Here is a 15366-nt window from a genome sequence, read left to right on the forward strand (position 1 = left end):
CCAAAAGCCTCCAGACTGTAGGAGATACGCCCATAATGCTGCCTCTGGTTGGAATCATAATAGTATCTCATTATTTACTCATACCACACTCAAATGTGCAAAGAAAATGTCATTTCTTTATTTTTTATAAATCATCAGCTGATCTTCACAATTTAATTGAGTCTAAAACTTGATTCAATGTAAAATTGAAAGAATGTTGCTACTTAAATGCTCAGACTAAGCAAAATGCTTAATTTCTCAGATTTTTTTCTTTCAACATTTACCCTTCAGCTGCTCTGCAAGGCCAAGGCCATGTCTAAAGAACTTGGGGCAGGGGTGTGGGGGGGTAGTGGGCACGTGCCTGAGTCGTGTCCTCCACTTCGCCATTGATCCGGTCTGTGGCGTGGCTGGGCTGGCCTGAGCCGGGGCTGAGAGTGGCCACCGAGGTCCTGTAGGGCCTTAGCCAGTGTCCATGGTCACGGCACTCAAAGGCCCCTGTGTCTTGTGCCTGACCAGGCATAGTTTCTTGATAGGCTAAATTAATTTAGAAATTTCTTCCTCTCATCCTCCCTCCCTTCCTCATTTCCCCAAGCCTGTCGTCTGGCCAGGAACTAAATCAAAAATATTCTTTCACAATCAAATCTGATCAATGATTTTGTTGTTCTAACGGCTGCCTACCTGTCCCCGGAAGCTGCCATCGGAAGCCACGCTCCCAGGTAACAAGATTTACAGGTTGTGGAAACACACCAAAAAATACTCCTAAGAGTACTCTAATTTTTCTAATATGGAAATATGAGTGAACTGAGGAGGTAGGAGAAAGAGGGTTACGCTAGAGTCCAATCTGGAAAGTGGTTAAGGCAGTTTCCATCAAAGCCCTGAACTGAGAGGAGAAGCTTCTCTACCCATAGTACATGACACGGTTCTTAGAATGGGCCCAGACCCCAGGCGGGCGTGGAGGATGCTTTCAGCCACAGACTGTGAGAACATTTTATGACAAAGTGTTAGAAACTATTAGGCCTCTTGTTGCTAGTCTTGTTGACACTTACAAATCATCTAAAGCCCCCCAACATAACCCATTGCCAAATCATTAAGTTTCTGAATGCGCTCGGCTGAATGTACTGTGTACTTGAATTTAAAAGCAGGGGAGCTTTCCTTTGAGGCGTTGTGAAGTAACAGGGTTTGGTCTATTACTAAAAATCCAATTCAGAGTCCCATTCAGAGGCCAAATGGACTTCTTATGTAAAAGGGCTTTTAACAGAGTTGTGCACATTTTAATTGTGGGAGGACTGGGATGGGGTTTGGTAACCAGACTCTACTTAAAGGACACTATAAAAGAAGAGCCTTGGAGTGCTGAGCGCCAGAGCTTGTGGACGGAGGGAGAGAATGTCAGGGTGGAGACACAGGCTTCCTTGAGAAGAACCTTGTGTGACAGGTCGCAGCCCAAGCCATGGGATACGGGAGAACTTCGGGACACTCTGTTCAATTTTATTTTTAGGTAAGAAAAAAAAGCAGGTTTCTAAGCTTCAACAGCACTGTGGGTCGGCTCCGTCAGGCTGGGTTGCTAAGATGTGCCTGGGCTCTTGCCAGGGAGAGGTCCCCAGGGGTGTCCACAATTCTTCCCTCTCGAGTTTGTCTGCTGTCTCTCTAGTACACGGTGGAATGTATCGTACAGGATTGTTTAAAAGTCTGCTGAGCCTAACGATGGGAGGATATGCCCATGAGGTACTAGTAAGTGAAAAAGAGCAGCTCATAATACCGTATATACCATATCATTCTAATTTTGTTAAAAGCATGTATATAGATATGCTTTACCTATGTGAGTATGATGTTAGAAGGAAATTCACAAAAATCTGAAAGCGTAAATACATAAAAATCTCAAGTGTAATTGTTAAACTTGTTTCCATATACTTTCTTGTGTTTTCCAACTTTCCTACAATCAATATCTGTTTCTCTTATCATCCTAAAAACAAAGATTAATTAAAGCAAGATGTCAAGTAAGCCTCTTGCTAGGGAGAACGAAGTTTAAATCCCCCTCTGTCTCTAACTCCTTTGGCATATGATTCTGTCTTGTGAGGAATTAAAACCAAACCGTGCAGAAGAGAAGAGAGGGGACGAGAATTTAGACACCCTGGTAACCAGGGGGCCTGTGCAGCTGCAGAGGTTGGCACTTCCTGTAGGCCCATTTTGCTGTGGAACCTGCTCTTCTCTCTGTGGGCAATAGAGGGCGCTCACCCAGGGCCCTTTGGGGGACAGAGAGGTTGTCCTCCCCAGGGTCTGCATGGATGACCCAGGAGGTTTGACCACAGGGCAGGGAGGCTCCAGGCAGGACTAGGTGGGTCTTGGAGGTGTCAGGTGGGAAGCAGAGACAGTAAAGTCGCCACCTGTGTTTGTCCAGCACAGCCAGTTCAGTTCGGCAGGAAGGTGTTGGGGACAGAATGTCCACTGTAGCTGAGGGCACAGCAAGCCGGCCCGGCACAGGTGGCTCCCACAGCGATCTCCTCCCGAGGACAACACCCTGCACCAAGCCAGCCTTCAGAAAGGTTCCCGCCCCTGGCTCCAGGTATTACGGTATAACCAAAAGAGCACAACCTAAGTCAAATGATGAATTTGAGTCTATTACCTTCTACCTGTGTGACCTTGGGCAGTCACTTAACTTCCTGAACCTGTGTCCTTATCTGTAAAAATAGGGATAATATAAACGATCTCACTGAGCTGCTGTGAGTTTTAAATGAGAACACGTATGTTAAAGACGCTTTGTAATGTACTGCAACAGACAAAGGCTTGTTTCTCTCCTAACCCTCCACACTCCTGTTTCCCATCAAGGCGGGACCTGATCAGACAAGAGTCACAGTCGTGTGCCACCTGAACAAAGAGGCCCCAGCCTACCTCTGCCACCCTCTGCGACACACGCTGCCTTCGCAGACCACCTGCTCGTGGTTGGTTCTGGTGAGGCTGGCAGGCGCTAGCCATGCACGAAGGGGTTAAGAGGGAAATTTCAGCTGAAACACCAAGACAACAGATAACAGACACCAAACTGGGTCCCCCTCTGCCTCCCAGCCAGAGAGCAGAGCTTTAAGGAGATCACCTGGACATGAACTTGAACCTCTCACAGTTTGGGGCCAGGCAGAGCAGGCTGGTGTCTGCCTGTAAATGAGGAATCTGAAGGGTGTGGAAGGGTGACAGGGAAGCTGGCCAGGGGTGACAGGCGGGGGGAGAGGTGCTGCACTGGCAAAGGGCCGCCCTTCCAGAGCTTGTCGGGGCAGAATGTGTCTGTCCCCAGAGGCCTGCCCTGGGCACGGGCGCGGGGCAGCTGCGTGGGGTCCTGAGGCAGAGGTGGGCTGTCTGCCGGGACACGAGGGCCCGGGAAGCCAGACCACAGCTGCTTCTGCCCAGACTGAGGGAAGCACGGGAGAGAATTCCTGGGGTGAATGCGTGGGGTGGGAGGGAGATTTCTGAAGAACCCCCAGATCGCCCAGAAGAGAACACGGCAGCTCCGAGCACCTGGCAGCCCGGAGGGCACAAAGCTCGTTATGACGGTGCCAGAGGCCCGAGAACTTTCCGACACCCCTGTCTCTCCCTCCGCACACCCTAACCCGTGTGATTACACCTCAGTTGCTGCTGGGCGTGAGCAGGGCGGAGGGGAGCGAGGAAGAGAGAGGAAGCTGACCCCACGCAGATGCTGCCCACGGCCAGCCCCTCTGGACAGGGAGGACTGAAGGGCCCCCGACACGTGAGAGTGGACGTTCCGACTTCTGGATGTGAAAATAACTACACAGCTCTCTATTTCCTTAGTGAAGTCCTGCCATTTTATGTTGCCTCGGCTTCCATTTTTAATCTAGGTTTGACTTTCTCCTACCAGAAGCAGGCTCAACCCCCCTCAACACAGCCTCCTCCCAAGCGCTCAGTGTGGTCGATCCAGACACCCGGTACAACCACCTCCTGGTGACCACCCCCCGGGGACAGCTGGACACAGCCTACCTGACTCGCCCACTGACCCCCACACCACTCATGGACTGGGTGGCTTTGCCTCGATGGCTCCACAGCACTCACGCCCACTTGCTGTGAAGCAATCATTAGATCCCCCCACGAAACCTGCTTGGGTCATGCCCTGGACCCCAGTAAAAGCTTCAGCCCCCAGGGCCCCCACCCCCACTCACTAGCTGGACACATGTGTCCATGACGGCTCCCTCTTCACACTGGCCCTGAGAGGCATGCTGCCCTCTTCTCTCTGTCCTGTAAGTAATTCCGTGTGTTTTGTTGAGCTGTCTCTTCTGTGTCTCACCTGACCAACACACTCAAACCTAATTCTCCCTGGGGCTCTCCTGCAGAGTGACTATCTTGGTAGGAGCAAACTGGACACGGGTCAGACAGGAGCCCCCAGGGTGTCTGCCAGCATAAACAAGTATCCTGGGAGAAGGTCGCCTGGTAACGGGTCAGACAGGCATCAGGCTGTCCACTAGGATAAAGAAGTACCCTGTGAATGACACATGGTAAGCGCCCACAGCCACCTTCCCTGGAGCCTGGTCAAGGCAGGACTAGAGTTTATAGCTGCTCTCCTGAGAGGGACCCCACAGCCAGATTAGAGGAAAATGCAACATCCTCAGCGTGACCAGGAAAGTCTTGAGACTTTTCTCTAAATGCACGGGTCAGTGGGAGAGGAGAACCGAGCTGCTTTTGACGACACCTCAGGAACTGGCTTACTCAATGTGTCAAGGTACAAATGACACATTTGTCAGGCACTGTTGAGTGTTGTGACAAGCCCTATTCCAAGCACTTCACTTTCATGAAATCATTTAACCCTTATGACAACAATATAATGGAGTAGCCCTCTGGTAATGATGAGGAAACTGAGGCACAGAGAGATTAAGTAATGCGTCCAAAATTCACATAGATAGAAAGCAGCGGAGGCCGAGTTCCAAGCCTGAGCTGGAGCCCTCCTCCCTGGGTCCCCTTGGAGTTTTCCAGATCCCACAGCAACTTGTCTTCTACGGCATATTTCATGTCACGTTGTGATTGGTGCTGAGGTCCCTAGTTAGACAGTGATCTTCTCTGGGACAAGGGCTAGACCACGCTCATTTTTGTGGAGTAGGACCAAACCTCAGAGCACCCAACTGATTTAGTCATACTTGTCCTTCTCTGCGGAAGAGAGCGTTGGCTCCACACTCTGGCTTCACCCTGACCCAACCCGGCCTTTGGGTTTGTGAGAGAGAGCTGGGAGCAGGGCGGGCGTTCAGACTGCCCCTGGGCAGTGTGAGTCGGAGGTGAGAGTGGGGGCCTTGAACTCCCACAGTTCCGGCTTTGTCTATCACATCTGCGTGGTTCAAGCGTGTCCTTCTAGCCCTTTTTGATTAACTTATATTTACCTTTTTCTACTTTTAGGTGACCTTTGACAAAACCCACTCTTTGAAATAGCCTAAGAGAGTTCAAGAGGTCAACATCTTACACCAGGTATTTTATAAAAGGAGCCTTCTTTTCCACATGTGGAGCCCAGCTGGGTGAAGGTATTTTGTTAGAGAAGCCAGCCTTGAAATACCCATATGACACAGTCAATGCAAGCCCAGTCCTCATTTTTTTCCCACTTCCTTACGAGAATTTTTCAGACACTATGAAACAGAGGGGGCCTTGAGAGGGGCCGATGGCCTTTCTACCAGGAGTTCAGTGCAAAGTCTTATCACTGCCATCCTTGAAAATAAGGCCAAGAAGAGATAGTCTCTCAGTTTGCAGCTGGACAGCTGTGGCCTCAAGAACAAATGTGTATTGGCCAGGAATCCCTAATGAGGGCCATAACTTGCATCCTCAGATATCTCCAGTGCCGCGGGTCTTCAGCACAGCCTTGAAGCTAACTCCTTAAAAAGCCTCAGTCCGCAAAAACGGCACCAGATTCAAAATAAACCCACCCTTCCACATTGCTGGTGCTGAGGAATAAATGCTTCAAGGTAGAAAAGCCAGCTAGGACCAACTACAGAGGAAGGAATGAGACCTCAGACTTTCCCTGCCACTTGGGAATAACATTTTCTTCTCCCCTGCACATTTTCAGGAAATGCAGGACAGAGAGCTTACTCCGTATAACTAGGCTAGCAAGGGGCTCTTTGCAAACACAAATAACAGAGAAATATTATTGTAAATAGACACTTTGCTGACTCTTGTCAAAATAGTTTTAAATGTTTGATACAGAGGATAAGAAATGGGACACTGTTTTCCAATTCGGAATAATTTCAGTAAGAGGTTTATGTCTACTTTTCCACTTAATGTGGTTCTTCTTGGCACAACATGGTACCTTTATGAGGCAGAGATTAATAGGAAGCTACTGAGAAAGATATTTATAAATTATGGCAGTCATCCTATGTCTGGGAGGGCTCCAGGTCACCCCAAGGAAAATTGTCACCTACCCCCATGCCCAGAATCATACCCGGAGCCTCCTTTCAGTCATAAAAGTTATACAGTATATAAGTTATATAAAGCCAGAAAGCATCTGCCGCTCGGAGGGAAGGAGACGGTGGAACCATCTGTGGCCGGTCAAACACAGGGCCCTGAAAAATAAATATCCCTTGGTTTGCCTGGCAGTTCTCTAGAAACAAATGGGCCAACTTTCATGTTTCACAATGGTGCCCTGCAGGAAGGTCAGGGAAGACTGAGCGAGGACTGGACTCCACAGCAGCACTGGTCAAGCTGGTGTGGGCATAGCAGTCATGCACGGGCTCCGTGAAGAACCTAGGCAGCCCATGTGGTGCATGTTGGCTGAGCTGGGCCCTGAACAAGGAATGAGAATGTCATCTTTCAAATATCCACTGAAGCCCAGGCAGGATTGGCACCAGCCGGGAACCGTCCCAGTGCAGGACCAAACCATGCAAGAGGCGTCTCCAACAGCGACACCGTGTGGCAGCGATGCGCAACTGCAGGAGCAGTCTGATCAAGGCTCGCATCCCACTTGGCCTGTGGAAGCACGACCGAGACCCTTTGGCTAAGTAAGTCCCTGAGCTCATTAACCCTGTGCCCCAAGCTTGTACAGCAGCTCCCACCAGTTATTAATTCATTCATGTTACACCTCTCTCACAATTGCTATGTGTGCAAGCGAGTGAATGTTTTTTAGCTGTATTGATGTATTGGTTACTTGTGTCTCTGACTCTCTGGCCTCTCACTAAGAGTCAGGGATACCCTTAACTGACCCCATTTTTAGAGAGGGCCTTATGGAAGTCTCTGTGGGTAGCAACAGTGTATGCACTGCTGGAAAAGTACAGTTCCTTCCTGACTGGGTGACAAGGGACCCAATGTCCCCAGGGACCAACTGGCTGCTGGAATATTATCATACCCTTCCTCTTCAGTCCATGACCACCCACTCTGCCTGAGGTGGTGGAAAACTGGTACCCCTAACTCTGCCCTTTGCCCAGGGTTCTCCCTTTCTTCCCCCCGGTTTCTTCCCCCCAGGTCTCAGGAGGATGGTGGTGCCAGTGCAGTAAGAGGCCCTCTGCCCTACTCGGGTGTGGTGAGTCTGAGCTCCCCATGCAGAGAGCCAGGCTGCACCGGGGCTCACCCTGGGCTGTTCAATCAGGTGTCAATCAGACAAATGGAAAGACAAATGTTACATACCTTTCTTCCCTAAAGTGGGAGAAAGTGCTGAAAAAGAGACCGAGTGGGCTCTTACATACCTCTGGTATATAAGTACCTTTTATAAGTACACGTCTCAGTCATGCAGGGAGGCCACTGAAAGGTGAACTGTAAGTGGGGAGAAGAAAATGGATCCATGGAAATGAAGTGGAAGGTTATGTGAAGTGTGATGGAGGAAACACTCTACAGTTGGCCTCCCAGCCCCGGTCACAGACTATCCGCTCCACCTCACTGCGTCTTACCTGTATCTCAAAGGGCCTGTTGATGCCAGGTGTGTTGGCTGTCTCAGAAGACCATGAATGAATATGAGATTATGCGGACCTCCCCATATGTCTTAGCCCCATAAAGTAGGGTCTAAGGCAGAAGGCTCATGTGCTTTGATTCTGATAAGGAATGTAATCCCAGGGAGCAGGGCGGGGAGAAGTGGGAAGACGTGGAAAAGGGAAGAAAACCAATTCGAGGAGGCCAGTTCCTGAGCTGCCTGCCACTAGTAAGTGCAAATGATGGCTGCATGTGTGGGCATTCATTCAAAATATATTTATTTAACACTTAAACCCCAGGTATTGTGCAAAAAGCTATGGAGTAGGTCCCTGACCTCACGGAGAAGTCGTGTGAGTGGTATCTAAAGCCCGCCCGTGGGAGTGTGATGGAAGGGAAGAATTTATCAACAGCTCTTGCCTCCATTGGTCCAGGCTCACCCCAGAGGGCATTAACTCCCCCACGCTTCCAGCATGCACATGTGTGGGCATCAGGCATATCTACAGAGGTGTTGACAGGGGTGGCCTGAGTAGCGGGCGGTGAGAGGAGACCAGCATGCACGTAGGCAAAGCACTGTTGCACCTGTGTGAAGTCCCCTGCAGCAGCCAGGACAGGAGACAGGTGAGGCCAAGAGGATCTGAAACAGCACCCATGGGAAGAGTTGGAAGAACAGGATGGTAGCACCTGCCTGCAACTCTGCATTGGGACTTCTAGGGCTATGTGTCTCAGCGGCATCCAGCACAATGTAAAACAGTCAGATTCCCCCAGAGACCAAAATGACAAGCGCATACTAAGTCTGGGCAGTGAATGGGACTTCACAGTCCTCTGCAGTCTCCTGAAAACGTTCCATGCTCTGATTCATAATCCACATCCTCCACCATTTTGGAACCCAGCAAAATCACAATGCCCCCTCTTCCGGGGAGGCAGTTAAGAACGAGGCATACCAGGCTTGCAGTCAGCCCATGTTCAAGTCCCAGGTCTGCCACCTACTGGCTTTGCGACCTTCTGCAAGATTTCTAAACTCCTTGAGCCTCAGCGTCTTCATCTGTAAAATGGGAAGTTGTGATACCAAATGAGATCATTTAATGTAATGTGTAGCTTGTTGTCTGGCACCCCATAATTTCTCCATAAATAGATGCCATTGTGATATTATGCTGACAAACTCTGTGTTCCTCCAGAGTATCATGTTTCTCTGGAGGAAATTGGTATGGTATGACACTCTAAGAGGGTTCAAACCCTTAAACATATCATCAGCTACTTCTGTTTTTCTTTGTGAGCAAATAGGAAACTTGGCAACAGCAAAATGGCCTGAAACAGAAATAAAATCAGGTAGTAAAATTAGCATCATGTTTCCATCTTTGTCCAAGGCCCCGTTGTCCCCGTCAGGAATGAGCCAGTTCTCGCAAAAGGGAAATGAACCCATCCTAAAAGAGACTCTGATATTCTTTGCCCTGCTAAATCCTTTTCTTTCAGACTCAGTGTTTCATCCTCAAGGAGGATATTTGTGAATGACTTTATAAGCTTATGGCCCCAGGTACTTAACTTGTCATAAGCAGACGTACCCTACTCCTTGACACAAATGAGTTCCATGCTGCTTTTTGAGTTCTTAAGACACATAGCTTTTTTTCTTGCTGTCAGTAAATGAGTGACTTTATTAGCCCCCCAAAATGTCTACAGATTCCTAAATTTGTGCCAGGCCTCCCACTGGCCCTGGGGATACGGAACGGAGGCTGTAGAGAAAAACTGCTTGGAAGGATACACACATCCCAAGACAGGCGAGCATAGAGATTCAGGCATTTCTTCAACAGACGCTTACTGAGCACTTAAGCCCAAGTGCTGTGCTGAAAGTCGAAGACCTAGTGCCTGTCTTCCACAGGCTTACTGTCTAGAGGAGGACGCTGACAGATAGAGGACTGCAATACGACAGGGCTGAGAGTGCCCTTCTAGGTATGGATTCCAGGAGTCCGCACCAAGCTTTCCCGCAGCCAAGCCAGTCTGCGCTCAGTTCCTGGCACACCTGGATCTCCCAGCCTCTGCTTATTGGTTCAGACCATGCCTCTCCCTTGAAAGGAATGTTTATATTTTATGTTTATCTAATAGGCATGGGGTTTTTAAAGGGTTGATAAGCATTCTTCTGCAAGATCTTTTGCTGTCCAAGTAAAAACCACCCATCTGTATTACCAAAATGTCTTGGGGCCCACGGCTGTGAGGTTTAGAGAGAGGGAGAATTTCCCTTGCCCTAAAAAAAGGGCCTGCTTACCAAGTTCCCCTTTCCAGCCCCAGAACTGTCTCTTCCCAGCGATGACAATGGGAAAGTCCCTTAGCTGGAGACTTGCCACCCCATGCCCAAGGGCTATATCAGGGGAGGTAATACTCATACAGTGTGGGAGGTGAGAGAATGCGGGGTGTATCTCCAACTCCCAAATTACCAAAAGAATGAACAGCTGCTTTCCTTTTTCAATTTAAAAATTTTTTATTGACACATAATATACATAGAGAAAATTGCATAAATCATAGGGATAGCTGGATGAATTCTCTCAAAGGAATACCACTCCCCATGACAACTACCCGGGTTAGCAACTATGTCTTCACTTTTAACACTAGGTTATTCTATTGTAAAGAGTTGAGACTTGCTAACCCTAGGCCAAGTCTGCTAAGGCCCCTTCTCTGGCAAGAGACCCAGGCAATGCCAGCGGGCTCTTCCCATGGGCTTGGGGCCTCAGCACCTCAGGTGCAGCGAGCATCGGAGTCAGACCTAACACACACAGCTCCACGAGAACCACAGTAGTGTTCGCAGACAAGGCACAGTGTGAGTCCACAGGTGGAAAAGAAGCCGTTTCCCAAAGGAAACATTGGCTGCAGAGATGCACCTTTGCCTGCCACAAAGACAGCCTTTGAGTCTGTACAGAGCAGCAGTTACTGCTTACAGCCACGGCTGCTCAATCAAACAGCCCCTTCAGGTGGATTTCCCTTAAAAAAGAAAAGTTTCCATCAAAAACAGATTCAAAGCTCTATCCCTTGCATGACTGAAAACTCTTGAGGGTGCTGAAATGATCTTTTCCTTTCTGGGATATTCTACCACTCCCAGAAAGGTTTCAAAGAATTACCATTACATTCCACTTTCTCCCCGAGGCCTCTGAAAGAAGGATACTGCAGTGTTTGTGGAAGTAGCACGTCTTTCAGTGTGTGTGTGTGTGTGTGTGTGTGTGTGTGTGTGTGTGTGTGTGTGTGGCCATGTCTGGTCTCCCTAACCAGATCAAGCCACCTGAGGGCAGGGGCTTGGCAGGGGCTTGGGTTTGGGTTCTTTATCATCAGACCCCCTAGCAGATTAGAAGTCACTCAATCAATACATGCTGGCCTGAATTTCCTCCCCGGTTCCGGTGGCTGAGCGTCCGTGTACGATCTCTGAGCTGCCTGTAGGGAAACGGCTTGTTTTCTTCTCTCTAATCTCTGTTGTTCCTTTGCACACCGTGTTCTCCCAGGACTGTTTTTATTCCAATGTTGGAATCAAGGTTTCCAAGGCTAATAAGTAGAGCACTTAACCCAACCAAGCCCCAAACAAACCAGTTCTGGAGAGATCTGAAAAGGTAGCCACAGCAGCACGGAAGTCAGAACGGGAAGGGACTAAGGGTTCATCTAGTGACGGCATGACAGTCCGCCCCCTCGGGTCATACTGGTGAGGGACAAATATCCAGAGAATATCCAAAAGCAATCCAAGGAGAGCTGCGATTCAAACTGAACACGCAGACTCCCAAGGCTTTGATCCTTACCCCACCCCCAAGGTTTCCTCTTAACCTGGGTTTAGCTATAAGCCCAGAGTGCTGTACCCTAAGCCATTCCACATCCCACGTACGATCTAAATAGTGCTGCAGAGGGGCCACTAGCAGTCCGGCTCTCAGGGTGGACACATGGATGAATAAGTGATTGCCAATCATACCACTGCATAACGTCGCACCTGTTATTTTCGTAACTTACGTATAATCTTTCTAATCAACATTCATTGCGGCATAACATTTATGATGATCTGACACTGGAAAGGGCTCCAAACTCTGACCTTTCAACTTTTGGTAAGACCTTCATGCCACCCTATGCCTTTGAGTGGCTGTCACTTTAGGGTGGCAGGACGAGGGGAGATATCGTTAACAAATGCAAAACAGCAGCAGCAGCAACTTTCAAGTGGTCGCCTGCTCCTGTTTACATCTCACCTGAAATCCTAATCCTTTGGTGACACTATAATCCTCTCCCGTGGCAACTAATTGTAATGTCCCAAACAAAGGATTACAACCTTAGCCAAGGAATAAACAGTGGGACGAGAAGAAAGATCCCATTTCCATGTCAGTATTTCTGGAAAATTTGATTTTAGGGAAAGCACAAAATGTTTCCATAATTCCATTTCATTCTCACATTTAATAATAATAAAAAGAAAAATGTCTAATATCTCTTGAGTCTCTTCCTAAGAGCCAAACACTTTTCTGAGTACATTTTCACATATGTGATCCCACTTAATATTTGTAATAATCCTTCAAAGGAGAAATTATTCATGATTCACCAAAATGGAAAAGTAGATTTAGAAAGATTAAGTAAGTTGCCCAGAGTTTTTAGAGCTAGCAAGTGGCAGAACCAAAACTTCCTACAAGTGAACTGTAGGATGAAATGAGATATTCAAAATATGAGATAAGATATGGAAACATTTCACAGACTCATAGGTTCTTTTTTTTCCATTTATTTTATGCGTATATATTCATGGGGTCCAAGTGCAATTTTGCTACATTGATATGTTGCATCGTGGTGAAACCAGCGCCTCCAGCCCACCCATCACTGAAGCAACCCACAAGGTACCCACCAAGCAGTCGCCATCGTCCACCCTCCTCCCACCTCACAGGTTCTTAAAGAAACCATGAATGGCAGATAAAAGTTATTGTCCCTTTTACAGATGGAGCTCCTGACACCTGGATAAGTTTAGTCACTTTCCCAAATTCCCAGAGGTAGTAAGCCGCAGAATAGTAAGATTTTCCTGTTCATACTCCAGCACACTGCCCCATAGGTTACTTCAGTCATTACTGAGCATGTCATATATGCCAGGGACTATTCTGGACACATATCTTATTGATTCCTTGGAACAATCTTACTAGGTAGTCTTATTAAATATAATCCCCATTTTACAGATGAGGAAATTGAGGCTAAGAGAAATGGAAAATTCAAATACACCAAATCCAGTTCTCCCTACTGCTGGTTTGCACCCATTAACTATAGCACATTATGTACCAAAAATTGGGAGACCGAATTTCCTTCATCATCAGAAAAACAAACTTTCCACCCACCACCATTATGCTTCAAATTTCTGCCATTTAATTCATTCCTTCTAAATTATGATATTATAGAAGAAAATGTCAATTGTCTACCAATATCCATTTTCCCTCCACATTACTAAATGCCCTTGTCGTTAGCAGTGGAATGTGAGAAGCAGTGACATGTGCTACTTCTGGCCTGAACCTCAAGCGTATAGGCGTGTCTCCTTTGCACCCTTTTCCTTCCCAGCTGGCTGGACATTGACATAAAGACAATTGAGCATCAGCTATGCGGATGACGGCAGCACCGTGAGAGCAGTGAAGTGGAAGAAATGTAAATCCTTGAATGACTGTATGGAGCAGAGCCACCTGCCCACCTGGAACACTTACCTCATACTATTATCTGAGAAAGAAAGTTCTATCCTCATCAAGCCACATTGTATTTATTTATTTATTTATCATTATTTAGAAGCAGGGTCTCAATCTGTCACCGAGGCTGGAGTACAGTGGCACAGTCATAGCTCACTATAGCCTCAGACTCCTGGGCTCAAGTGAGCCTCCTGCCTCAGCCTCCCAAGTAGCTGGGACTCCAAGTGCACGTCACCATGCCCAGCTAATCAATCTTTCTTTCTTTCTTTCTTTCTTTCTTTCTTTCTTTCTTTCTTTCTTTCTTTCTTTCTTTCTTTCTTTCTTTCTTTCTCTCTCTCTCTCTCTTTCTCTCTCTCTCTCTCTCTCTCTCTCTCTTTCTTTCTTTCTTTCTTATCTTTCTTTGTTTTTTTTTTTTAATAGAGACAGGTTCTCTCTGTGTTGCTCAGGCTGATCTCTAACTCCTGGCCTCAAGCAATTCTCCTGCCTCAGCCTCCCAAAGTGTGGGATCACAGGCCATGAGCCACCATGCCTAGCAAGCCACCAAATTATTGAGCAATAATATCTATCTATTGTTTTAAGCCCCTGAGTTACCCTGTCATGCAGCAATAGCAGCTGATGCAGGTAGTATATTGAACATCTCTCACCAGGCCTTTTTCATGGTTCTAACGACTGACAGAAAGTGACTGGCTAATTTAAGCAGAAAATAATTTCTTGAAAAAATATTGCATAAACCATAGAATTAGGAGGAAGCATGCAGAAGCAAACTCAGGAAAACAGGCAGAACGAAGGGATGTTAGGCAGTTAAACCCACGGCCCAAAACTCTACCACGGGAACCACTTGGAAATATCACCCCCATGGCCACTGCAGGACACTGGACGCTGACTGGACACCAAAGCTGGGGCTGGGAACTAGACCCCATTGGGGTCACCATGGCCACCATGGTCCCTGGAATCCATTATTGCTGCTGCCAGAACAAATTCCCCACCATCCTTGCTTCCTTGCCTCCTTGTCCCAGATGCTAAGCCTAGGCCAATTGGCCATTAAGTACCCAAGCCTTGCCTCCTTGGGGAGGGGGTCCAAATCTGGCTTTTTCAGCAATTCTAGTTTCATTTTATCTCCTATAGGAAAGAGGTTCAAATGTTGGGCAGACAAAAAAATAGAAATAAAAGACAGCAAGTGTTCTCCCAGGATAAAAATGCTTCTAGATCAAGATGGTTCCAAGGACACTCAGCTCTCAGACGGCTACTGCTTCCTCCAAGCTCGTTATATTCAATCCCCTGGTTTGTCTTAATCAGGGCTCTTTCAGTTATGAGTGACAGAAATGTAATTAAAACTATTACGGCTTTCCTTTTTAAAAGGAGTGGGGTTATTGGCTCAAACAAGTAAAAAGCACAGGCATGTCTGGGTTCAAGGGCCTGAACGATGTCATCGAGCTCATTCTCTCCCCATTTCTCAGCTCTGTGTCCCCGAGGGCCCTCCATTCTCACGATGGCTCTCCCTGTGGTGGTGGCAGGATCCTTGCCTGCATCAGTGCACCCAGAGAAAAGTGAGGTTCTCTCCCCAACTGTTCACAGAAGTCCTGGATGACGTCTCACCTGGTTCCAATGTGCCTTTGCTGTGCCAGCCACTGAGGGCAGGTAGTGCAAGGGGCCACATTTCCACATGAAGTCAACTCCACCCAAACCAAAGGGCAGTGAATGCAGGACGGCAGTTTTCTCAAGGACAATCAGAATGCTACACCAGAGGGAAGAGAGAAAGGAAGCTGGGAGGCAAGAACAGATGTCTGTTACAAGGGGCAAATCAGCAGCCTAGTCTAGGGCCTGATAGGCTGCAACAGAGGTTTTAAAAGACTCATTGTACAATCCA

The 15366-nt window shown here is 47.7% G+C and overlaps 1 long non-coding RNA gene across 4 annotated transcripts; it reads left to right on the forward strand.

Moving 5' to 3' along the window:
* The first annotated feature begins 1301 nt into the window (after positions 1-1301).
* LOC123649261 lies at positions 1302-8991 on the forward strand. Of its 4 annotated transcripts, none has more exons than XR_006738949.1 (3): positions 1302-1474; positions 2375-2539; positions 2803-8991. It is a non-coding gene; the product is annotated as an uncharacterized LOC123649261 (long non-coding RNA). The 4 variants fall into 4 exon arrangements; XR_006738948.1 differs by lacking the exon at positions 2375-2539 and having other exon boundaries at positions 2803-4469; positions 5359-8991; XR_006738950.1 differs by lacking the exon at positions 2375-2539 and having other exon boundaries at positions 2803-4214; positions 4308-8991.
* The last annotated feature ends 6375 nt before the right edge of the window (positions 8992-15366 follow it).

This window comes from Lemur catta, chromosome 13, assembly GCF_020740605.2.
Source record: "Lemur catta isolate mLemCat1 chromosome 13, mLemCat1.pri, whole genome shotgun sequence".
Classification (NCBI taxonomy): domain Eukaryota; kingdom Metazoa; phylum Chordata; class Mammalia; order Primates; family Lemuridae; genus Lemur; species Lemur catta.